General features: G+C 42.9%; 1 long non-coding RNA gene across 2 annotated transcripts; it reads right to left on the bottom strand.

Annotated features, from left to right (window-relative positions):
- Positions 1-17,062: 17,062 nt before the first annotated feature.
- LOC127910364 (uncharacterized) lies at positions 17,063-25,926 on the bottom strand. 2 transcript variants are annotated; one of them, XR_008074550.1, is made up of 4 exons: positions 23,781-25,926; positions 17,735-23,621; positions 17,307-17,349; positions 17,063-17,210 (listed from the first exon to the last, which is right to left on the bottom strand). It is a non-coding gene; the product is annotated as an uncharacterized LOC127910364 (long non-coding RNA). The 2 variants fall into 2 exon arrangements; XR_008074549.1 differs by having other exon boundaries at positions 17,307-23,621.
- Between the last annotated feature and the right edge of the window lie 799 nt (positions 25,927-26,725).

The raw sequence follows: 26,725 nt of genomic DNA, 5'->3' as shown, positions 1-26,725 counted from the left end.
GACAATCATGTACAGCAGCCCCAGACAATCACGTACAGCAGCCCCAGACAATCACGTACAGCAGCCCCAGACAATCATGTATAGCAGCATCTTAATTTACCGAGGTTAGCTAGCCAGCTATTTGTCGTCCTTAACGTAGGAGACACTGCTAGCTAGCTAACAGCTAACAGCTAACAGCTAGCCAACAACAACCCGGTCGCATTCCGCTTCGCTCCACAGGTAGTATCACATTTTCATTTCATTTCATTACAGCACAACGGTTTGATTTGCTTGATCGTAGCTAGCTACATAGCTAGCTACATAGCCGTCCTTGTATCAAAGATAATTGTGTAGTCTAGAGCGATTTTCTAGGTTAGCTAGCCAGCTATTGTCGTTCTTTTAACGCAACGTAACGTAATCAACACTGCTAGCTAGCCAGCTAGCCCCGAATAGTAGCACTGTAGAAACTATTACACTCAACGGAACGACTTGATTAGTGTAGTGTCAACAACGCAGTCACTGCCAGCTAGCCTACTTCAGCAGTACTGTATCATTTTAATCATTTTTGTCAATAAGATTCTTGCTACGTAAGCATAACTTTCTGAACATTCGAGACGTGTAGTCCACTTGTCATTCCAATCTCCTTGCATTAGCGTAGCCTCTTCTGTAGCCTGTCAACTATGTGTCTGTCTATCCCTGTTCTCTCCTCTCTGCACAGACCATACAAACGCTCCACACCGCGTGGCCGCGCCACCCTAATCTGGTGGTCCCAGCGCGCACGACCCACGTGGAGTTCCAGGTCTCCGGTAGCCTCTGGAACTGCCGATCTGCGGCCAACAAGGCAGAGTTCATCTCAGCCTATGCCTCCCTCCAGTCCCTCGACTTCTTGGCACTGACGGAAACATGGATCACCACAAATAACACTGCTACTCCTACTGCTCTCTCCTCGTCCGCCCACGTGTTCTCGCACACCCCGAGAGCTTCTGGTCAGCGGGGTGGTGGCACCGGGATCCTCATCTCTCCCAAGTGGTCATTCTCTCTTTCTCCCCTTACCCATCTGTCTATCGCCTCCTTTGAATTCCATGCTGTCACAGTTACCAGCCCTTTCAAGCTTAACATCCTTATCATTTATCGCCCTCCAGGTTCCCTCGGAGAGTTCATCAATGAGCTTGATGCCTTGATAAGCTCCTTTCCTGAGGACGGCTCACCTCTCACAGTTCTGGGCGACTTTAACCTCCCCACGTCTACCTTTGACTCATTCCTCTCTGCCTCCTTCTTTCCACTCCTCTCCTCTTTTGACCTCACCCTCTCACCTTCCCCCTACTCACAAGGCAGGCAATACGCTCGACCTCATCTTTACTAGATGCTGTTCTTCCACTAACCCCATTGCAACTCCCCCTCTCGCTCTCATCCAACACTTCCCACACTGCCCCTACTCGGATGGTATCGCGCCGTCCCAACCTTCGCTCTCTCTCCCCCGCTACTCTCTCCTCTTCCATCCTATCATCTCTTCCCTCTGCTCAAACCTTCTCCAACCTATCTCCTGATTCTGCCTCCTCAACCCTCCTCTCCTCCCTTTCTGCATCCTTTGACTCTCTATGTCCCCTATCCTCCAGGCCGGCTCGGCCCTCCCCTCCCGCTCCGTGGCTCGACGACTCATTGCGAGCTCAGAGAACAGGGCTCCGGGCAGCCGAGCGGAAGTGGAGGAAAACTCGCCTCCCTGCGGACCTGGCATCCTTTCACTCCCTCCTCTCTACATTTTCCTCCTCTGTCTCTGCTGCTAAAGCCACTTTCTACCACTCTAAATTCCAAGCATCTGCCTCTAACCCTAGAAAGCTCTTTGCCACCTTCTCCTCCCTCCTGAATCCTCCCCCTCCTCCCTCTCTGCAGATGACTTCGTCAACCATTTTGAAAAGAAGGTCGACGACATCCGATCCTCGTTTGCTAAGTCAAACGACACCGCTGGTTCTGCTCACACTGCCCTACCCTGCGCTCTGACCTCTTTCTCCCTCTCTCTCCAGATGAAATCTCGCGTCTTGTGACGGCCGGCCGCCCAACAACCTGCCCGCTTGACCCTATCCCCTCCTCTCTTCTCCAGACCATTTCCGGAGACCTTCTCTCTTACCTCACCTCGCTCATCAACTCATCCCTGACCGCTGGCTACGTCCCTTCCATCCTCAAGAGAGCGAGAGTTGCACCCCTTCTGAAAAAACCTACACTCGATCCCTCCGATGTCAACAACTACAGACCAGTATCCCTTCTTTCTTTTCTCTCCAAAACTCTTGAACGTGCCGTCCTTGGCCAGCTCTACCGCTATCTCTCTCAGAATGACCTTCTTGATCCAAATCAGTCAGGTTTCAAGACTAGTCATTCAACTGAGACTGCTCTTCTCTGCATCACGGAGGCGCTCCGCACTGCTAAAGCTAACTCTCTCTCCTCTGCTCTCATCCTTCTAGACCTATCGGCTGCCTTCGATACTGTGAACCATCAGATCCTCCTCTCCACCCTCTCCGAGTTGGGCATCTCCGGCGCGGCCCACGCTTGGATTGCGTCCTACCTGACAGGTCGCTCCTACCAGGTGGCGTGGCGAGAATCTGTCTCCTCACCACGCGCTCTCACCACTGGTGTCCCCAGGGCTCTGTTCTAGGCCCTCTCCTATTCTCGCTATACACCAAGTCACTTGGCTCTGTCATAACCTCACATGGTCTCTCCTATCATTGCTATGCAGACGACACACAATTAATCTTCTCCTTTCCCGTTCTGATGACCAGGTGGCGAATCGCATCTCTGCATGTCTGGCAGACATATCAGTGTGGATGACGGATCACCACCTCAAGCTGAACCTCGGCAAGACGGAGCTGCTCTTCCTCCCGGGGAAGGACTGCCCGTTCCATGATCTCGCCATCACGGTTGACAACTCCATTGTGTCCTCCTCCCAGAGCGCTAAGAACCTTGGCGTGATCCTGGACAACACCCTGTCGTTCTCAACTAACATCAAGGCGGTGGCCCGTTCCTGTAGGTTCATGCTCTACAACATCCGCAGAGTACGACCCTGCCTCACACAGGAAGCGGCGCAGGTCCTAATCCAGGCACTTGTCATCTCCCGTCTGGATTACTGCAACTCGCTGTTGGCTGGGCTCCCTGCCTGTGCCATTAAACGCCTACAACTCATCCAGAACGCCGCAGCTCGTCTAGTGTTCAACCTTCCCAAGTTCTCTCACGTCACCCCGCTCCTCCGCTCTCTCCACTGGCTTCCAGTTGAAGCTCGCATCCGCTACAAGACCATGGTGCTTGCCTACGGAGCTGTGAGGGGAACGGCACCTCAGTACCTCCAGGCTCTGATCAGGCCCTACACCCAAAAAAGGGCACTGCGTTCATCCACCTCTGGCCTGCTCGCCTCCCTACCACTGAGAAAGTACAGTTCCCGCTCAGCCCAGTCAAAACTGTTCGCTGCTCTGGCCCCACAATGGTGGAACAAACTCCCTCACGACGCCAGGACAGCGGAGTCAATCACCACCTTCCGGAGACACCTGAAACCCCACCTCTTTAAGGAATACCTAGGATAGGATAAGTATCCTTCTCACCCCCCTAAAAGATTTAGATGCACTATTGTAAAGTGGCTGTTCCACTGGATGTCATAAGGTGAATGCACCAATTTGTAAGTCGCTCTGGATAAGAGCGTCTGCTAAATGACTTAAATGTAAATGTAAATGTACAGCAGCCCCAGACAATCATGTACAGCAGCCCCAGACAAACATGTACAGTAGCCCCAGACAATCATGTACAGCAGCCCCAGACAATCATGTACAGCAGCCCCAGACAATCATGTACAGCAGCCCCAGACAATCATGTACAGTAGCCCCAGACAATCATGTACAGCAGCCCCAGACAATCATGTACAGCAGCCCCAGACAATCATGTACAGTAGCCCCAGACAATCATGTACAGTAGCCCCAGACAATCATGTACAGCAGCCCCAGACAATCATGTACAGCAGCCCCAGACAATCATGTACAGTAGCCCCAGACAATCATGTACAGTAGCCCCAGACAATCATGTACAGCAGCCCCAGACAATCATGTACAGCAGCCCCAGACAATCATGTACAGCAGCCCCAGACAATCACGTACAGCAGCCCCAGACAATCATGTACAGCAGCCCCAGACAATCATGTACAGCAGCCCCAGACAATCATGTACAGCAGCCCCAGACAATCACGTACAGCAGCCCCAGACAATCACGTACAGCAGCCCCAGACAATCATGTACAGCAGCCCCAGACAATCATGTACAGCAGCCCCAGACAATCATGTACCGCAGCCCCAGACAATCATGTACAGTAGCTCCAATTTACAAGAATGGGTTTACAGTGGGCACTGATGAAAACAGTTTATATGAGCGCTAATTAAAACATACAATGATGTATATTCGATACAATTACCCATTCAAAACTAGTGTTACAAAATCACTTCTCATTGTGTTCATTTCAAGGTTTCACAAACATAAAACAACTATCTAGTTAATGTTTCTCTGACAAACACACTTTTGAGTTTCCTATTTACGGAAGAACAATCATTTAGACAAACACAAAAAGTTGTAATATAATCTGTATACATGTCATTCTATACGGAAAACAGGTACATTCTGAAAGATTTTGATGATGTTGATGTGATAACACATTTTTTTATTCATGTCTCAATTTAGGATAGTACTGTTTATTTTATACTTTACTTAAATTGTATTATTTATGTTCAATTATTGATCCAAAGAGACACACAACTGTTATGGGGTTAATTCCACATCTGCTTGCATTGCTTGATAGTGTATTAGCATAATGCATATGCATACACACACACACACACACACACACACACACACACACACACACACACACACACACACACACACACACACACCTTCCCAGAACCCTTTCTCCTGTGTTGAGAAACCGAGACAGACAGATACAGAGAGAGAGAGAGAGAGAGAGAAAGAGAGAGAGAGAGATTCCATTCATGGTTAGATACATTTTATTTTTAAATATAACATTTAATTCTAAAATTAATGTTAATTCTGAAATACCTACTGTACAGACCTTTAAACACATTACCATTGTTAAAATGTGTGCTATGCAATATTATACTATGCCTCTGTACCTTCTATAACATTTTTTACTAAAATGTTTATAAAACATACATATTATTATCAAACAATACAACACTTACCCCTTACCACTATTACCCCTTAAAACATTTATTTTTAACTGTATTCTTATAAAATAAGGCATTTTGCTCCTTGATCAGGATTATCTCTCCGTGTGTCAACCCACAGCTCGTAACCTGACACCTACCATGCAGCCTGGGGACGCACGCACGCACGCACAGACACACACACAAAGTGTTCAAACACATTCCATAGTTCAACAAGGGCACTACACATCAATCATGTTGACAACTTTAACAAAAACATGCTTTACCATAACCAGATGCACTATCAGGTTACATAAGCACTCACTCGATAATGTGAGAATGGAAGGACAGGATGTACATATATGGGCATAACCACATGACACATAAAATAGGTCATCAATCATCTTTGAACACAAACTGTCTACTGTGTTCTCTCTAACCACTCCCTCAACGTGATCAAGACAAAGGAGATGATTGTGGATGACAGGAAAAAGAGGACCTAGCACGCCCCCATTCTCATTGACAGGGCTGTAGTGGAGCAGGTTGAGAGCTTCCAGTTCCTTATATCCACATCACCAACAAACTAACATGGTCCAAGCACACCACGACAGTCGTGAAGAGGGCACGACAAACCTATTCCCCCTCAGTAGACTGAAAAGATTTGGCATGGGTCCTCAGATCCTCAAAAGGTTCTACACTCTTCTCTCTACTACTGCAAGGCAAGCGGGGCCAGAGCGCCAAGTCTCGGTCCAAGACGCTTTTAAACAGCTTCTACCCCCAAGCCATAAGACTCCTGAACATCTCATCAAATGGTTGTTACTCTGTTATTATCTATGCATAGTCACTTTAATAACTCTACCCACATGTACATATTACCTTGACTAACCGGTGCCTCCGCACATTGACTCTGTACTGGTACCCCCCTGTATATAGCCTCACTATTGTTATTTTACTGCTGCTATTTAATTATTTGCTACTTTTATTTCTTTTTTTATTTTTGTTATTTTTGTGGGGTATTTTTCTTAAAACTGCATTGTTGGTTATGTGCTTGTAAGTAAGCATTTCACTGTAAGATCTACACTTGATGTATTCGGCGCACGTGACAAATATCATTTTATTTGATTATGTGATGAGTTCACTCCCGTTTGGATATCCTTGTTCTTCCACACTCTAGATGCTAGCTGCCAGATGATTCCAGAGTCCAAAATCAGGTTATGAATGAGGCTTTGATCACCGGTGATGATACACATGCGCACTAACACACACACACACACACACACACACACACACACACACACACACACACACACACACACACACACACACACACACACACACACACACACACACACACACACACACACACACACACACACACACACACACACACACACACACACACACACAATTAAAGTAACCTGTCAGTCTTTTTAAAATATCACAGGTGAAAAACTCGCATTGCACACTGCCCAAAAGAATGCTTTGTGCCTCAAGTGTCCTTTCATATAATGTTCAGCAGTTCAACAGACCTGGTGTAGGGTTAATGGCATGGCCCTTAATAATACAAGATACAGACACAGAGGAGAAACTCACAGAGTTCAGATTCTGGTGTGATCTCCACCACGAGAGACAGAAAGTTCTCCAGGAACTGTGTGTTGTTGTCAGAGATGTGCAAATGCTTGAAGTTTTCCCTGAAAGACCGGTTTAGACAGAGATGAGATTACAGACGCACATAGCACACACAGTCACTCAGTCAGTCACAAATGCACACACACATCTATGTACCTGGGAGCCAGGAACACGTGTCCCACTGATTCAAAGGAACTGGGCAGCAGAGATTGAAGATCTGCAACTGAAAGAGAGGAACTGTCTTCAACCACCCATTATTTCAGTGTTATGTTGACACTAAGGAGACGACTAGCTCTGGTCCAGGGCGCTACTTACAGCTAGATGATGCTGAGCCTTCCTGCAAACCTTGTAACGCCCTGGATGAGAGCTTAAGGGACACCGGTGTGTATGGGGGGGGGGGTCTGCCTGGATTCATTGTAGGTCGGGAGTACCATGCCCAGGCTGCAGTGGTAGCATCCGCAACAGGAAACTAACCAAAGTCTGAGTCTCAAGAGAAGACTACTACTGCATAACTATAGAGTTAGTCTAGCCTGGGTACTAGTCTGTTTGTGCCATAATGCCACTACTTGTTATGTAAAACATAAGCAGACACATTTGATGTGACAAGGAGGAGCAAGGAGTGGCATGATGGCAGAAACAGACTGGTAGCCAGGCTAGAGTCAGTCCACCCACAAACACTCTCAAACCTGTCATCTTCAGCAGTTTATATCCTATTACTATGGTTACCATTACTAATCCTCTACCCGTCAGTCCCCTCCTCCTCCCCCTGCCTCCTCACCTGTAGTCGGTATCATTGATGGGGGTCCAGGTGTAACCTCGAAGTGCTACATCTATGTATCGCTGCAATGAAGTGGGAAAAGTCATATATTAACGTTAGTTTACCCTCATATAAATTAAGAATGTGAAGTAAAGTATACTTGATATATTGTCTATGTGTGAAGCAATGAGCGAATAAACACACACATCACTTATTTCATAATTTGACTTAACAAGCGTCTTAATCTGCATATCACCCGGTCTGCCATCAATCATCTGTTGCATCACCATGGTGATAGAATGTTACCTACACTGTTGCATTTCCATGGAGACAGTATGTTACCTATGCTGTTGCATTTCCATGGTGACAGTATGTTACCTATGCTGTTGCATCTCCATGGTGACAGTATGTTACCTATGCTGTTGCATTTCCATGGTGATAGTATGTTACCTAGGCTGTTGCATTTCCATGGTGATAATATGTTACCTATGCTGTTGCATTTCCATGGTGACAGTATGTTACCTATGCTGTTGCATTTCCATGGTGATAGTATGTTACCTATGCTGTTGCATTTCCATGGTGACAGTATGTATTACCTATGCTGTTGCATTTCCATGGTGACAGTATGTTACCTATGCTGTTGCATTTCCATGGTGACAGTATGTTACCTATGCTGTTGCATTTCCATGGTGACAGTATGTTACCTATGCTGTTGCATTTCCATGGTGACAGTATGTTACCTATGCTGTTGCATTTCCATGGTGACAGTATGTTACCTATGCTGTTGCATTTCCATGGTGACAGTATGTTACCTAGGCTGTTGCATTTCCATGGTGACAGTATGTTACCTATGCTGTTGCATTTCCATGGTGACAGTATGTTACCTATGCTGTTGCATTTCCATGGTGACAGTATGTTACCTATGCTGTTGCATTTCCATGGTGACAGTATGTTACCTATGCTGTTGCATTTCCATGGTGACAGTATGTTACCTATGCTGTTGCATTTCCATGGTGACAGTATGTTACCTATGCTGTTGCATTTCCATGGTGACAGTATGTTACCTATGCTGTTGCATTTCCATGGTGACAGTATGTTACCTATGCTGTTGCATTTCCATGGTGACAGTATGTTACCTATGCTGTTGCATTTCCATGGTGACAGTATGTTACCTATGCTGTTGCATCTCCATGGTGACAGTATGTTACCTATGCTGTTGCATTTCCATGGTGACAGTATGTTACCTATGCTGTTGCATCTCCATGGTGACAGTTTGTTACTTAGGCTGTTGCATCTCCATGGTGACAGTTTGTTACATATGCTGTTGCATCTCCACGGTGACAGTATATTACCTACACAGAGTCATCTCCATGGTGACAGTATGTTACCTACACTGGTCTAGCAGTACAACATTTTAGCCTGTGTTCCAAATGACACCCTACTCTCTTTATGGTGCAATACATTTGACCAGGACCGTATAGAGAATATGGTGCCACTTAAAAAAGCATTCTTAGATTCTACTTAATTTGTGTACTTTAATGGTGCATTTAGTGCACAGTATAGCAATATTCCACCTTTTAACCATATTATTAAGTGGATAAGTACAATTGTATTGTAACTGTATCGACAACTCTTGTTACTTCTGCATATAGAATAGGTTAGCTAAATCCTAACTTAGATATGGATGCATAACACATTTTCACACATATTTTCCATTGGCATGAACTCATAATTTATGTGATAACTACAGTCAATTGATTAAATTGTTTTTTCCCCCTCATCAATCTACAAACAATACCCCATAATGACAACGCAAAAACATTATTCTCTGCAGATCTTCTCAAGCTCTGTCAGGTTGGATGGGGAGCGTCGCTGCACTGCTATTTTCAGGTGTGTCCAGAGATGTTCGAACGGATTAAAGTTCGGGCTCTGGCTGGGCCACTCAAGGACATTCAGAGACTTGTCCCGAAGCCACACCTGCATTGTCTTGGCTGTGTGCATAGGGTCGTTGTCCTGTTAGAAGGTGAACCTTCGCCCCAGTCGGATGTCCTGAGTGCTCTAGAGCAGGTTTTCATCGTAGGGATGGTGCCAAGTTTCCTCCAAATGTGATGCTTGGCATTCAGGCCAAAGAGTTCAGTCTTGGTTTCATCAGACCAGACAATCTTGTTTGGTGCCTTTTGGCAAACTCCAAGCGGCCTGTCATGTACTTTTTACTGAGGAGTGGCTTCCATCTGGCCACTCTACCATACAGGCCTGATTGGTGGAGTGCTGCAGAGATGGTTGTCCTTCTGGAAGGTTCTCCTATCCCCTTGGAGGAACCCTGGAGCTCTGCCAGAGTGACCATCGGGTTCTTGGTTACCTCCCTGACCAAGGCCCTTCTCCCCAAGAAGGCCCTGACCAGGCGGCCAACTCTAGGAAGAGTCTTGGTGGTTCCATTTAAGAATGATGGAAGCCACTGTATTCTTGGGGACCTTCAATTCTGCAGAAATGTTTTGGTACCCTTCCCGAGATCTGTGCCTCAACACCTGTCAACTGTGGAACCTTACATAGACAGGTGTGTGCCTTTCCAAATCATGTCCAATCAATTGAATTTACCACAAGTGGACTTCAATCAAGTTGTAGAAACATCTCAAGGATGATCAATGGAAACAGGATGCACCTGAGCTCAATTTCTCATAGCAAAGGGTCTGAAAACGTATGTAAATAAGTTTTTTTTTTTTTTTTTTAAATAACACATTTGCAAAAATGTCAAAAAACATTTTTTTCTTTGTCATTATGGGGTATGGTGTGTAGATTGATGAGGAAATGTTTTGTTTCATCCATTTTAGAATAAGGCTGTAACATAACAAAATGTGGAAAAAGTCAAGGGGTCTGAATACTTTCCGAATGCACTGTATATAATCCCTATTAATTCAATAGGATCTCTTTAACTTTTAAAATGTATTACATTTTAGTATGGCATAAACACAACCAGTCATGATGTTTTCATCAGATTGTCAACAATCACTTCAAAGGGCTCGTTTACTAGGCTACCTGCCCATGTACATCCACTCGCAACATATTTCCATCCTCCAAACAGTGGTGAAAGGAAGGAGACATCTGTTACACAAAACACCCAAAGGTGTATTGACATTTTGCGACTGTCATTAGGCCAAAATTTAAGCGTCCACTATTTTTTTTATTTTTTTTTACCTTTATTTAACCAGGCAAGTCAGTTAAGAACATATTCTTATTTTCAATGACAGCCTGGGAACAGTGGCTGTTCAGGGGCAGAACGACAGATTTGTACCTTGTCAGCTCAGGGGTTTGAACTCGCAACCTTACGGTTACTAGTCCAACGCTCTAACCACTAGGCTACGCTGCCGCCCTCGGGTGTATCGGTGTCAGCCACTCATCGATGCCTTGGCAAAATTTCAGTGGTATCGTTGAACCACATTGCATTTTGGAGTGTAGGCTACAGGCCTACCACCCGTTCAAGTCCATTCACTAATATTTTATGCCTCTGACATGGAGTGATGATATAAAGTTGTGTAATAGCCTACAGTTTATGACATTTTGTTTGAATGATTGTGATAGGCTCACGTTTTACTGATACGGTGTACGCCAACTATTTATTTACTGGACCATACAGCCTTACTTCCACCCCTGACTGCAGTATATGGCACACTGCATATGTCATATGTTGTTATACTCACTCCCTGTTTGGAGCTGTCCTCCAACTCAGCATCCAGGAAGTCCAGTGTTACAGGCTCTGGTAGGTCAAGCAGCTGCTGAGGAAAGCACCAGTTGGTTACATACTGTACCGTAGAGCAGGGATCATAAAACAGATTTTTTTTCTTGATTGGATGGTTAGGGGGCCGGAAAATAATTTAAAATAATTTGACAAATGCAAATTGACCGCAAGAAGCTGAAACTAAAACAGAATAATTTCCAACCTTGATTACATTTGTATATGATCACATACTGTATACAGTATCTCAATTATGCATGGGAATATTTTGGAACAGATTTCCTAAACTAAAATAACTTAGAGCTGAGTTGCTGGTGTTTTTACAGTCTTTAATGTCCAACAATAAAAATACAAATAAAAGTCATTGTTTATTTTATTTGTATTTTTTTGTGCTTTTGCTCACAAAACGAATAAAATCACCTGCGGGCCAAACACGGACCGCGGGTCGCCAGTTGGGGAACCCTGCTGTAGAGATATCACAGTACCCCCATGTTTTACAGTAGGACATTCAGCCGTAGGTCAAGCAGCTGCTGAGGAAAGCACCAGTTACATAGGGATATAACAGTAGCCCCATGTACAGTAACACATTCAGCTGAATCAATCTCAGTTGTATTCAATATTCAGTTGAATACATGCAGTGACAATCTTGTAGTTGGATTTACACAAATACATATGCAAATACATACATTCCAGGGTAGTTTACATAAGATAAAGAACATGAACGTGTTTATCTTAGACAATTGGAATGACATGCAATAAGCAGTACACTCTAGGTTCTGTATCTAACTTACAACTAACCCCATTCACTTTATATCAAAGAAATGCAAGGATGCAACTTTCACTGGTGTAGCTGGCATGGTAATTGCTGTTTGACTTAACAGAAAAAATGTATTTATTCCCAGTGCTGAGTTAGTAGTGTAACTGACATGTAACGTTAGCTAATGCATTACATGTTCCATCCCCTCTCTTCTGAAGTTCTGTCTGAAAGGAATGAACCAGCTAGCTATTAGCTACCGCAGCCAGTTCTAGCCTCTAGCTATCTGTCAGGTAGCAGTATCTAACAGCTGTTGTTGTGTGTATGGAAATGTTTTGAAGCCTTTGTTTTGTCCGGTTTCAACAGAAGTAAATTAACTTCGCTCGTTTTCACCAGTTGATGTACTATTAGAGCTAGCTAAAAGTTGGCAGACGTTAGCTAGTTGCTCACTAACTTAACCCTAACCGGAATTAAACGATAAAACCAGCGGCCAAATGATTGAAGACCGATATTCTGATGTTTTTTGACAACGTAATGTGAGTTTTTGTTGGTCAGTATAGCAATGTAATGTTATTGATCTGTCGATTTCCCTTGTTAATTCCCTACTTGAAAGCAAAGACCGGTGGAATGCAATTTTAGCAGGTTATAATTAAATGGGTGTTAAAGTCAAATTTGACCCGATTCAGGAAACTAGGCGTATGTCGCAAGTCAAGACTTCACAGGAGAGCTGTTTGGCAAAAATGCCTTCTTGAACATGTGAACTTTAATATGCCTTAATAACAAATCTGTATACCATCTGTAAATACGAATAAAGTTGTTCAATTACGAGCCTAGTTGGTTTAGCCAAAGTAAATGCCAGGAACCTTCCCACTACCCATGATTGGCTGAGATAATGAGTGGGTTGGACGTGCCAAGAGATGAGTTTCAGATTGGTCTGTGGTGTAGCATCTTTTGTCAATTGCTACGACCCTCCAACACTGTCTGCCATATTATATCTCTTCACTCTTGTTTGTCTTAATAGAATGTCGGTGGGCGGAGCTGGGAGGGTCATCAGCGAAATGGGCACACCTGGCCTCGGGTGTCCCAGGATAAATGCACCTCTTCCCCATGCAGACACAGATTTTGGTTGTGGCATTTTTGGTTGTTTGCGTTGGCACCCTTCAACATCCTTCATTATAACATTTTAAGCACGCAACCACTCACTTACGCTACTGATTGCTGACTACACACACCATTGTTAATTATATTTAGTTTACTTTAGTTAATAAATATATTTTGTTACCCCTTACCTCCACGTTGTCTCCCTTTTTGTTACTCACTTTGAGCCGGTTCATGACACTATAAAATTAACTGATCGTTATGTGAAGATAATCCTTTCTACTGCAGTTTTTTTAAAGATATAAAGTTAGCCATAGAGAACTGAAAATATGTTGCTTTTGCTCTCAATAACATTGTTGCCCTGAATTTATCAGGCGCTATCGACAAAGGTCAGTGGGAAAAAGTTGACGTTACATGTCTAAACAAAAGACCCCAAGTTAAAGCTTGCTGTTAGCTAGCTAACATTAGCTGAGGTTAGATGGCTGGCTTGCTAGCTAAAATTAACTTACGTGTATGACGTGTGTGTAACGTTACTGTTTTCTCAGAATTCCATTTCACATTTAACATTACGTGTATGAACTGTGTGTATATACACAATCCATGTCTCAATTCTCTCAAGGCTTAAACATCCTTATTTAACCTGCCTCCAACCCTTTCGGAAAAGCTGACCACGACTCCATTTTGTTGTTTGTCCCGCGCTGAGGTCTGTTCAACGCTGGTCCGACCAATCTGATTCCACACTCCAAGACTGCTTCCATCACTTGGACTGGGATATGTTCCGTATTGCGTCAGACAACAACATTGACGAATACGCTGATTCGGTGTGCGAGTTCATTAGAACGTGCGTTGAAGATGTCGTTCCCATAGCAACGATTAAAACATTCCCAAACCAGAAACCGTGGATTGATGGCCACAATACAGTGCCACTGACACTGCCCGCAACTAAAACATGCAGACTCTCCTTCACTGCAGCCTACGTGAGGAAAACATTTAAACGTGTCAACCCTCGCAAGGCTGCAGGCCCAGACGGCATCCCCAGCCGCGCCCTCAGAGCATGCGCAGACCAGCTGGCTGGTGTGTTTACGGACATATTCAATCAATCCTTATCCCAGTCTGTTGTTCCCACATGCTTCAAGAGGGCCACCATTGTTCCTGTTCCCAAGAAAGCTAAGGTAACTGAGCTAAACGACTACCGCCCCGTAGCACTCACTTCCGTCATCATGAAGTGCTTTGAGAGACTAGTCAAGGAACATATCACCTCCACCCTACCTGACACCCTAGACCCACTCCAATTTGCTTACCGCCCAAATAGGTCCACAGACGATGCAATCTCAACCACACTGCACACTGCCCTAACCCATCTGGACAAGAGGAATACCTACGTGAGAATGCTGTTCATCGACTACATCTCGGCATTTAACACCATAGTGCCCTCCAAGCTCGTCATCAAGCTCGAGACCCTGGGTCTCGACCCCGCCCTGTGCAACTGGGCACTGGACTTCCTGACGGGCCGCCCCCAGGTGGTGAGGGTAGGCAACAACATCTCCACCCCGCTGATCCTGCGTTCTGAGCCCTCTCCTGTACTCCCTGTTCACCCATGACTGCGTGGCCACGCACGCCTCCAACTCAATCATCATGTTTGCGGACGACACAACAGTGGAAGGCTTGATTACGAACAACGACAAGATGGCCTACAGGGAGGAGGTGAGGGCCCTCGGAGTGTGGTGTCAGGAAAATAACCTCACACTCAACGTCAACAAAACTAAGGAGATGATTGTGGACTTCAGGAAACAGCAGAGGGAACACCCCCCTATCCACATCGATGGAACAGTAGTGGAGAGGGTAGTAAGTTTTAAGTTCCTCGGCGTACACATCACAGACAAACTGAATTGGTCCACCCACACGGACAGCATCGTGAAGAAGGCGCAGTAGCGCCTCTTCAACCTCAGGAAGCTGAAGAAATTTGGCTTGTCACCAAAAGCACTCACAAACTTCTACAGATGCACAATCGAGAGCATCCTGTCGGGCTGTATCACCGCCTGGTACGGCAACTGCTCCGCCCACAACCGTAAGGATCTCCAGAGAGTAGGGAGGTCTGCACAACGCATCACCGGGGAAAAACTACCTGCCCTCCAGGACACCTACACCACCCGATGTCACAGGAAGGCCATAAAGATCATCAAGGACAGCAACCACCCGAGCCACTGCCTGTTCACCCCGCTATCATCCAGAAGGTGAGGTCAGTACAGGTGCATCAAAGCTGGGACCGAGAGACTGAAAAACAGCTTCTATCTCAAGGCCATCAGACTGTTAAACAGCCACCACTAACATTGAGTGGCTGCTGCCAACACACCTACTCTCCAGCCACTTTAATAATGGGAATTGATGGGAAATGATGTAAAATATATCACTAGCCACTTTAAACAATGCTACCTAATATAATGTTTACATACCCTACATTATTCATCTCATATGTATACGTATATACTGTACTCTATATCATCTACTGCATCCTTATATAATACATGTATCACTATCCACTTTAACTATGCCACTTTGTTTACATACTCATCTCATATGTATATACTGTACTCAATACCATCTACTGTATCTTGCCTATGCCGCTCTGTACCATCACTCATTCATATATCTTTATGTACATATTCTTTATCCCCTTACACTTGTGTCTATAAGGTAGTAGTTTTGGAATTGTTAGCTAGATTACTTGTTGGTTATTACTGCATTGTCGGAACTAGAAGCACAAGCATTTCGCTACACTCGCGCTAACATCTGCTAACCATGTGTATGTGACAAATAAAATGTGATTTGATTTGATCTACACTGATTGAAGTGGATTTATCAAGTGACATCAATACGGGATCACAGCTTTCACCTGGATTCACCTGGTAATGTTGTGTACACTCAGGAGAGAGATTAAAGTAGACGGCATGTGTCAAAGTAATTGATTTATGACCCTGCGTCATGATGACGTGTGCATGTCCAAATATGGGCCTGTTCCTGTGGTCACGTGTTGGAGGGTGTGTGTTATTTTATATCTATATGGCATCCTTTGAAGTAGTCATGGTGATTGATGTCTAGGGGCCTGGTTGAACTGGGGGGGGGGGTTGAGTGTTTGAATTTTTGGAACGAGTATGGCCCCCACCCCCAGTTCTATTGTCCTTATGGTTGTTATCTATGAAGCAGCAATGTGTGTGTGTGTGTTAGAAACAAGGAATGTGTGTGTGTGTGTGTGGTTGAGTGTTTGAACTATTTAACGTGTATGGCCCCCACCCCCAGTTTTATTGTCCTTATGGTTATCTATGAAGCAGGAATGTGTGTGTGTGTCCATGTGTGTGTGGCATTGTGTCCATTTCAGGCTTTAAACAACAATTAAACAGCCATCTAAATAATGTTTCTCAGCCTAGTTTCCTATTTAGTTCTCTTTATATGTACAGGCACAGAGCTTCCAGATGGCTCCAGCCTAAGGATTTTCAGTGCATGTACACCTGGGGAGATTAGAACCCCAAAGAAAAGATCCTAAAGGTAATTTCAGATTCAGGTTTATCATGACAGCCGCTTTATGAAAGGCCTTTACTTATGGCTCAATAGCTTCTACACAGCTTATTAATTAATGCTGTGGGATGAAATTAGGTGTTTCTCGGAGGGCTTAAACAAATCTACAATGAAACAAACATGTACACTTTCCACACATATTTATTGACATTTAAAAAGACCACAGTAACATGACAGAATTTGTGCAAATGCAACGAAATCTGCTAGGGGATATTAAATGTACAACAGTAGTATTCTGTAACAAGCAATACGTGTTAAACATGAGGCACATGCAATCATGACAGCCTCTTTATGAAAGGCCTTTAACTATGGCTAAACAGTTTTCTACACATCTTATTAATTAAGATGTATTTGCACAAATTCTGTGGGCATACCCAGGATTTACAGGCAGGACGGTTGATCTACACAGGGAGGGAAAACGTACGGAGTTATGATGGAGCGGGCAAGCGTCTTTGAGTTGGTGAATTCGAAACGGATAATGGTCAGGGCTAACCGGACCCTTTATCTGTAAGAAATAGTAAACATTTTGGAATTATAACGTGTTAAAATGTAGGTAATAAATATTTTGAATTAAATCACTGGTTTTAAAAATGTATCTCACCCTTTAATGATAGGAAAATGTCCTTTCCAGACATCACCCCGGTCTGTCACGAAGAAGAAGACATGGAAAATCAGGGTGCGTGCATGAGTGTGCGTGTGACAGAGCAGCAGGAGTGTGTGTGTGTGCGTTTCAAAAACAAAGGGTTTGTGTGTGTGTTCAACAGGGGCCCAAGCATGTAGCCCCATTCTATCTGTAGAGAATCGTTTGAAACCAAGGTGTGCACTATCATGCATAAGGCATGTCGAGATATCTGCTGACCACCCGGGGTTAAACATTGATATCTCTAAGCAGAGCCCGGTGCCCCCCACCCCGGTTGTAGACAGAATGGCTCGACATCCCCTCCTGTTGTTTGAATTCACAGCCATTGTTCTCTAAACCAAATATACAAGGTGTTGCATACTTTAAAAAAAAATATATATATATTTCACCTTTATTTAACCAGGTAGGCTAGTTGAGAACAGGTTCTCATTTGCAACTGCGACCTGGCCAAGATAAAGCATAGCAGTGTGAACAGACAACACAGAGTTACACATGGAGTAAACAATTAACAAGTCAATAACACAGAGAAAAAAGGGGAGTCTATATACAATGTGTGCAAAAGGCATGGGGAGGTAGGCGAATAATTACAATATTGCAGATTAACACTGGAGTGATAAATGATCAGATGATCATGTACAGGTAGAGATATTGGTGTGCAAAAGAGCAGAAAAGTAAATCAATAAAAACTGTGGGGATGAGGTGGGTGAAAATGGGTGTGCTATTTACCAATAGATTATGTACAGCTGCAGCGATCGGTTAGCTGCTCAGCTAGCTGATGTTTGAAGTTGGTGAGGGAGATAAAAGTCTCCAACTTCAGCGATTTTTGCAATTCGTTCCAGTCACAGGCAGCAGAGTACTGGAACGAAAGGCGGCCGAATGAGGTGTTGGCTTTAGGGATGATCAATGAGATACACCTGCTGGAGCGCGTGCTACGGATGGGTGTTGCCATCGTGACCAGTGAGCTGAGATAAGGCGGAGCTTTGCCTAGCATGGCCTTGTAGATGACCTGGAGCCAGTGGGTCTGGCGACGAATATGTAGCGAGGGCCAGCCGACTAGAGCATACAAGTCGCAGTGGTGGGTAGTATAAGGTGCTTTAGTGACAAAACGGATGGCACTGTGATAAACTGCATCCAGTTTGCTGAGTAGAGTGTTAGAAGCAATTTTGTAGATGATGTCGCCGAAGTCGAGGATCGGTAGGATAGTCAGTTTTACTAGGGTAAGCTTGGCAGCGTGAGTGAAGGAGGCTTTGTTGCGGAATAGAAAGCCGATTCTTGATTTGATACAGGATATCTCCCGAAACTCATTCCGTACTTTCGATAGTTAGGGACAGAACGTGGAGCATATACTTTAACACTATGTTACCACAGCTGAGCAGCTTGGAGATTATTAGCCATGTAAGTGGGGCGCAAAAGAGCGGATTTAACCAACTCTGTACAAACCCCGACACGGGGTATGATAACTCTGACGCGTACGTCTAATGATTATTGTAGATGTTTACAACTGAGGGAGTTGACAGTAGGTCAATGAGATGTATAAAGGCAAATTGACATAACGGACCTCAAAGACCAACAGCCTACTTAATAATATAGAATGCAGGGGTGTGTACTGAACATGTAACCATTATAAAACAAAAAAATGTATCGAAACACCCCCTAGTTAGGGACAGAACGTGGAGCATATACTCGAACACAACTCATAAGGTTTGGGTTAGTGTTACAAGTCTGGGTTTTTCTATTTATTTTTTGAGGTAGCATGTTAGCAAGTAAGGCGCACCGATTGGTGTCACCTCGTTAGTAACTATGTGTTACACCTGTGCTGGCTTGTCCATCTCATTAGTCGGAAGGTGTTTCACCTGTGCTATTTAAGACTGGCTGGCCCAGTGCTCCAAGTGAGCTTGAGAGATGTTGGGAGAGCTACACTTGATGTCAGCTGAGGTGCGAGTTTGATCGCAACCTTTTAAGTTTGAAAGAAGCCTGATTTGTGGAGTTTCACCGGTTTTTGTTTAGCTCCATATTCTATTTACTTCTTATCCCAAGTTGTGTGCTTTTCTATTAGTTAGTTTTTTTCTTAGGCAAACCTAGTGGGCATCCATGGTGGGTGTCTTTTAGAACCTCTTACTAGTGGCTATACCAACTTTCATTGGGCACCCACATGGGTGCCTTCCAGAACCTCTTTTGAACCGCTTTCTGTTCTGTTTTGGTTGTCAGTGATTTTCTTTGTTAGTTCCCTTTGGTATGAGCAACATTTTGAGTTTGTCTTGTGGGAAATTAACAAAAGTTGGGATTAAGGTTAGCAGTGTGGTTAGGTCTAAAATCAGATCTTTAAAAAGAGATTATAGAAATAGACAGGGTTTATGACTGACTGTGGTAATTAGTGAAGGCTGCCGATAGCAACTCAATTATCCTCATTTCTTGTGATTTAAAAAAAAATGGTTCAAGGACATGCAGCTGGTGTAATATCGTCCATTCAGAAAGTATTCACACCACAATGTTTTTCCACAATTTTTTATGTTACCACATGAATTTAAAACTGATTCATTTGAGATTTTGTCACTGGCCTACACACAATATCCCATAATGTCAGTGGAATTATGCTTTTTAAAATTTCAAATGAATTAAAAGCTGAAATGTATTGAGTCAAGTATTCAAGCCCTTTATGGCAAGCCTAGGTAAGTTGAGTCAAAATGTGCTTAACAAGTCACATAGGTTGCATGGACTCAATGTGTGTGCAATAATAGTGTTTAAAAGGATTTTTTTAATGACTACCTCATCTCTGTACACCACACGTACAATTATCTGGAAGGTCCCCCAGTCGAGTTGTGAATTTGTGAAACGGAATAAAGCTAAGCACAGGCAAAATCCTACAGGAAGGCCTGGTTCACAAGGCCCAATGTAGCCTGGACTTGCTTACCAAGACAACATTGAATGTTCCTGAGTGGCCAATTTACAGTTTTGACTTAAATTGGCATCGACATTCTATGGCTAGACTTGAAAATGGCTGTCTAGCAATGATCAACAAACAACTTGACAGACCTTGAAGAATTTTTTAAATAATCATGTGTAAATATTGTACAATCCAGCAGTGTAAAGCTCTTAGAGACTTACCCAAAATATTCACAAGTATTGTAACCTTGATTGTCTTCTGAAACAAATATTGACCACAAAGATTGCAATTTTCCTATTGACTATAATGGAGTATCCTGCTTTCTGGATACAACCACCTTCAGTATTTTGGTCGGCCTTCAACTTGAGATCCTTAATGAGATGGGGCAGTCGTTCTCTCCTGTCTAAAACAGAGTCATGTTGAAAGTGAAATTATGGCCCCTTTATTCCTGTAATGGTTCCATTTATGTTGGGTATAGATGGGTATAGAAATAGGAGAGCTAGACAGCCCTCGTCACTTGATACATACATATCTAACACTGGAGGGTGAAAGTAACTGCACCAGTCAATTTCACGTTTTACTATAGGCTATATACTGCACATGAAGCTGCAATCCTTTTTCACAACTGTATCAGAATCTGTCTCAGGAGGAGCTAATTCTAACAAGGTAAGTCATTGTGATTACCATTTATCCTGCTGATTACAAATATTGGTAAAGGACCACTTGTTCATTATACTGTTATATTGTGGTTATTTATTCAATTATTAAAGCATTTTTATTTTATTTTGTAGTGCAAGAGGAACATCTTTACACTGCGATGAATGTAAGTTCTCCCTGTAATTTGTACAAAAGGGAAATGTGTAACATTCTCTTCTATTGTTCCTATGCAGGCAGTTTCTTGTGAATACGGTTGCAAAGGGAGGGGATATTTCCGGAAACTCTAAATTAACCAGTCAGTTTGGAAACGTTAAAAAATGTTGGGAATGTACGTGGCATTTTAAAGATAAAGGATAATAAAATAACGTAAAATAACTCACTTTTGTACATTGCGCCGGTCCGTACAATTGACTTTATTTTAGCGCCCAAAAAAGTAGTACTTCCATATCAACTGTAATATCAATACCATTGTAAAGAACAATGTCTCCTCTTTCCCAAAAAATCATTGATGAGACCTTCATGATGCCCATCTCTGCATGAATCAAGAAGGCAATGAGCTCCGTCGGGTCTTTTTCAAAATGGCCGGTGGGGAATCAAAACCTATTGCGTGATAGTGAGATGTCGTGTGGGGAAACTGCTTTTTTTCCACTCGATCTGACCATCTTATCACATTATCACCTCTAAAATGTAAATAAAACACTATAAAGAGTTGATATAATGTGTCATTACATACCTATTTGAAGGTTTGTGTTGAATTTGAATCGGGTTTTTCAGTCGGTGCTAAACTGATCTTCAGAAGTAAAACAGATACATTGACAAACAAAACATTTAAGACACAAAGGACCAATTGTGATGTTTATGGGACATATTGGAGTGCCAACAAAAGAAGCTCGTCAAAGGCATGATTTATATTTTATTTATGCGTTTTGTGTAGCGCCTGCAGGGTTGAAATATGCTACTCTCTTCGTTTACTGTTGTGCTATCATCAGATAATAGCTTCTTATGCTTTCGCCGAAAAGCCTTTTAAAAATCTGACATGTTGGCTGGATTCACAACGAGTGAAGCTTTAATTTAGTATCTTACATGTGTGATTTAATGAAAGTTTGATTCTGATATCATTTTATTTGAATTTGCCCGCTGCATTTTCCCTGGCTTTTGGCCAAGTGAGACGCTAGCGTCCCCTATCCTAGAGAGGTTAAGGCCCTCGTCAGCGACATCTACGGCCTTGTTCAATCGAACCCAATACTCCATAACAGGCTCTACGGGTACAGGTTTAGTATTGTAAAAATCAGCCAAGGGCATGCATGAATAGGCCAATTCTGTCACGCCCTGGTCTAAGTATTTTGTGTTTTTCTTCATGTATTGGGTCAGGCCAGGGTGTAGCATGGAGTTTTTGTATTGTGGTGTGTTTTGTCTTGGGGTTTTGGTGTGTATGTATTTGGGATTGTAGCTAGTGGGGTTATCTAGCAAAGTCTATGGCTGTCTGGAGTGGTTCTCAATCAGAGGCAGGTGCTTATCGTTGTCTCTGATTGGGAACCATATTTAGGCAGCCATATTCTTTGAGTTTGTCGTGGGTGATTGTCCTGAGTGTCTTGATGTCCTTAGTCTGTGTTAGTTTGCACCAGTTTAGGCTGTTTCAGGTTTCATTATGTTTATTGTTTTGTAGAGTTTGTGTTTTGGATTCGTGTTACGTTGTGTGATTAAACATGGATCGCAATATACACGCTGCAGTTTGGTCCGACTCTCCTTCACCACATGAAAACCGTGACAAATTCGCTGAAATTCTGTTTCAAAATGTCAAATACAATCTCTGGCTTCTCTGTAGGATCAACTGTTGTCTCATTGGGTAAATGTATCTTTACCATGTCTCTTGCTTTGCCAGATAATCGACTAATCATCTCAGGTGATTGTTCCCCAACAGGACATCCCTTCCTCCTCAAGTATATTCTCATCAACTCCTCCCATTCATGAATGGAGCATTTGTCTGTACCATCTACTCTATATGTAGGTGGTTCCTTTATGTCTGATTGCATGATAAACTTAATTTGACTGAGATCTACATATCCTACTGACTCTGAATGATGATTACTTATCTTTTCTGTACTTACTGGTGGCTCATAAGTCCTGGACCTGCCACTCTGTAGTTCTTCCCTAATGGAGCTCCCTATTTCCCGGGCTAGCTGAGTGACCAGCTCAGCTAGACCATCTACAGGGGCATTTAGATTAACAAAGGATGAAGGGCTTTCATCCCAAAATTTGGTGGAGCAGAACATGGGGGAACCTCCTGCACCTACACACTTTACAGGGGTTTGATCAGAGTATGAGAAAAACCTCCCCCTCCCAGCAGTGAATTGGGTTCATCACCATTGTAAAACCACTAATGTTACGTTAAAATGTCTGTTGATGAACACACTTCTATGTTGGTTAACTATAAACAGAGCTCTCAATACATCGTTGTCAGAAATAAAATAAACAAGAAAAAGACTGTAGTTCCGCTTTTTGTCACAAGGCGGCAAGAGTACCTCAATTATATAATTCGTCTCTAGAGCAGCAGCGCAGCGGTGATTGAGCTGACGTCGATCAACGATGAATCCGGGTCTAGAAGCACACAAGTAACCGGTGCTATACTGCACCGCTGTAACTCTGCGTTGTGTGAGGTTGATTGAGACTATAGACGTGGACTTTGCAGATCAGGTAGTTTTAATCAAGCAGAACTCACTCTCTGCATCCTGCATCTGCATCCAAAAGGAAATAAAACGTTTGTAGAGCACATATGTTCCGCAAATCGTCGCCTCTTTTCTCTCATAGTGCATCACAATGATTTTTGAATACAAAAATGTGTACATTCTCTCCTTATTATACATAACATATTTTACATAGATAAAACCACATACCTGCATCCAAAAGGAAATAAAACATTTGTTGAGCACATATGTTCTGCGAATCGTCGCCTCTTTCTACAACAGATGCACAATAGGAGGGACTGGGATCATTCGAGGAGCTAGCCATCGTTCACACATACAATAGCCTGCTAATACCTTAACTAGCTATTAACCATATGTTGAATTCAGAATGTTGAGATCATCCTAAAAAGTACAATTACAAGTGCATCCACTTTTGAGTGACCTCTAAATATACATCATTATTCATGAACAAAACACTGTGTGTTTGACTTTGTACTTAAAAGAATCAAACTTTTCTGAAGACAGAAAAAGCGTCCCTACCTCTCAGTGCATCAAAATGATTCGAGCACGCAGGGCAAAACGTAAGTACACACTCCCCTTCTCCCAGGATGCAAGCATGCATAATAACAAATCAACACGACATATTAATATATGAACCTGGTGAAATTCACATAGTACTTTAACAACTGTTACACTCTTACCAACTAAGCCAAACAGGATCACCCATTCCATATATAACACTGTCTACTCCTATAGAGCCACATAGGCAAAGTGTAAACCAGACTTGTAGTCTGTGGTGCCTTTAGCTTGCATGATCTGCACAGTCTCTTTGAAGATCTTCTTGTTGCGAACGTTGGCCTGGACCAGGTGTTTGAAGCAAGGGACCACTGCCTCTGCCTTCTCATTAAACTGAAACAGGGCAGGAGAGAGAAGGACAGAGCAGAAGAGAGTTTGAAGAAAGACTATGAGAGAGCAGGTTAGAGAGATAAAGACAGTGGGTTAGAGAGGGAGGAAGGGAGGGGTTGATTATTAACAAATGTATAACCGTCATATGATAGTGTTTTGTTGTGTTGTTTAAGGTTGTGCAACATGTTTTATGTTGATATCCATGTATCAAAAATAATACATAAAAAAAAATGTATAACCAATGAAATATCAATCCCAGGTTTAACGAAAGTACCACATTATCAGACATACGCACCCTGGCCACGTTGACATAGTCGTCATCAGACAGTATCCAGCATCTCCGTCACTGATGCCTTGATCAGCTTCAGAGTCAGTCCGCTCACACTGCCTCTCCTGAGGTGGGAAAGGGGAAAGGTATCATGACACACATTCAAAAAAATATAGAGTAATAGCACACACATGCACTTGTGCATGTACGTAGACAGCAACAGCAAGGCAGGCCCAAGCCAACATGATTCAGCCCACACGAACACACTGTGTCACACTGAACACAGCATAACACTAACTTGTAGGAAGTACACAATGTTTAATGAGGCCTACATCAAATTATCCCCCGTACAGAATAGAGGTCGACTTCAAGTTTTCTTAACAATCGGTAATCTGCATTTTTGGACACCGATCACATTGCACTCCACGAGTGCAGCAAGGAGCCAATGTAAGTTGCAAGCCAGCATCAAACTTATCTTATAAAAAACAATCAATCTTAAAATAATCACTAGTTAACTACACATGGCTGATTATTATACTAGTTTAACTAGCTTGTCCTGCGTGTGTACCTAACCATAAACATCAATGCCTTTCTTAAAATCAATACACAAGTATATTATTTTAAACCTGCATATTTAGTTATAAGAAATTCATGTTAGCAGGCAATATTAACTTGGGAAATTGTGTCACCTCTCTTGCGTTCTGTACAAGCACAGTCAGGGTATATGCAGCAGTTTGGGCCGCCCAAACTCTTCCTAACAAAGACAGTAATTAATTTGCCAGAATTTTACATAATTATGACATAACATTGAAGGTTGTGCAATGTAACAGCAATATTTAGACTTAGGGATGCCACCCGTTTGAATACGGAACGGTTCCGTATTTCACTGAAAGAATAAACGTTTTGTTTTCGAAATGATAGTTTCTGGATTTGACCATATTAATGACCTAAGGCTCGTATTTCTGTGTGTTTATTATATTATAATTAAGTCTATGATTTGATATTTGTTAGAGCAGTCTGACTGAGTGGTGGTAGGCAGCAGCAGGCTCATAAGAAACTGTTCGCTGCTCTGGCCCCCCAATGGTGGAACAAACTCCCTCACGACGCCAGGACAGCGGAGTCAATCACCACCTTCCGGAGACACCTGAAACCCCACCTCTTTAAGGAATACCTAGGATAGGATAAGTAATCCTTCTCACCCCCCTTTTAAGATTTAGATGCACTATTGTAAAGTGACTGTTCCACTGGATGTCATAAGGTGAATGCACCAATTTGTAAGTCGCTCTGGATAAGAGCGTCTGCTAAATGACTTAAATGTAATGTAAAATAAGAACTCATTCAAACAGCACTTTCCTGCGTTTGCCAGCAGCTCTTCGCAATACTTGAAGCACTGCGCTGTTTATGACTTCAAGCCTATCAACTCCCGAGATTATAGTCCTATAATTCCTATAACTGCAACCTAAAACTTCTTAACTGGGAATATTGACGACTCATGTTAAAAGGAACCACCAGCTTTCATATGTTCTCATGTTCTGAGCAAGGAACTTAAACGTTAGCTTTTTCACATGGCACATATTGCACTTTTACTTTCTTCTGTAACACTGTATTTCTGTATTATTTAAACCAAATTGAACATGTTTCATTATTTATTTGGGACTAAATAGATTTTATTCATCTATTATATTAAGTTAAAATAAAAGTGTTCATTCAGTATTGTTGTAATTGTCATTATTACAAATATATAAATTGGCCGATTAATCGGTAAAGGCTTTTTTTGGTCCTCCAATAATCGGTATCGGCGTTGAAAAATCATAATCGTGAGCTTCACAGCTATGGCATGATGCTAGGTAACTACGTCTAAGAGCCAGCACAGTTAAACGAGTCCCCAAACGAAACACCACAGATCCCCAAAAATGTATAAATTAGCATTTGTATCAAATCAAAATCAAATCAAATGTATTTATATAGCCCTTCGTACATC

The sequence above is a fragment of the Oncorhynchus keta genome, chromosome 21, assembly GCF_023373465.1.
Source record: "Oncorhynchus keta strain PuntledgeMale-10-30-2019 chromosome 21, Oket_V2, whole genome shotgun sequence".
Taxonomy (NCBI): Eukaryota; Metazoa; Chordata; class Actinopteri; order Salmoniformes; family Salmonidae; genus Oncorhynchus; species Oncorhynchus keta.
The sequence above is the reverse complement of the archived record's forward strand: the minus strand, read 5'-3'. Positions and strand labels throughout refer to the sequence as shown.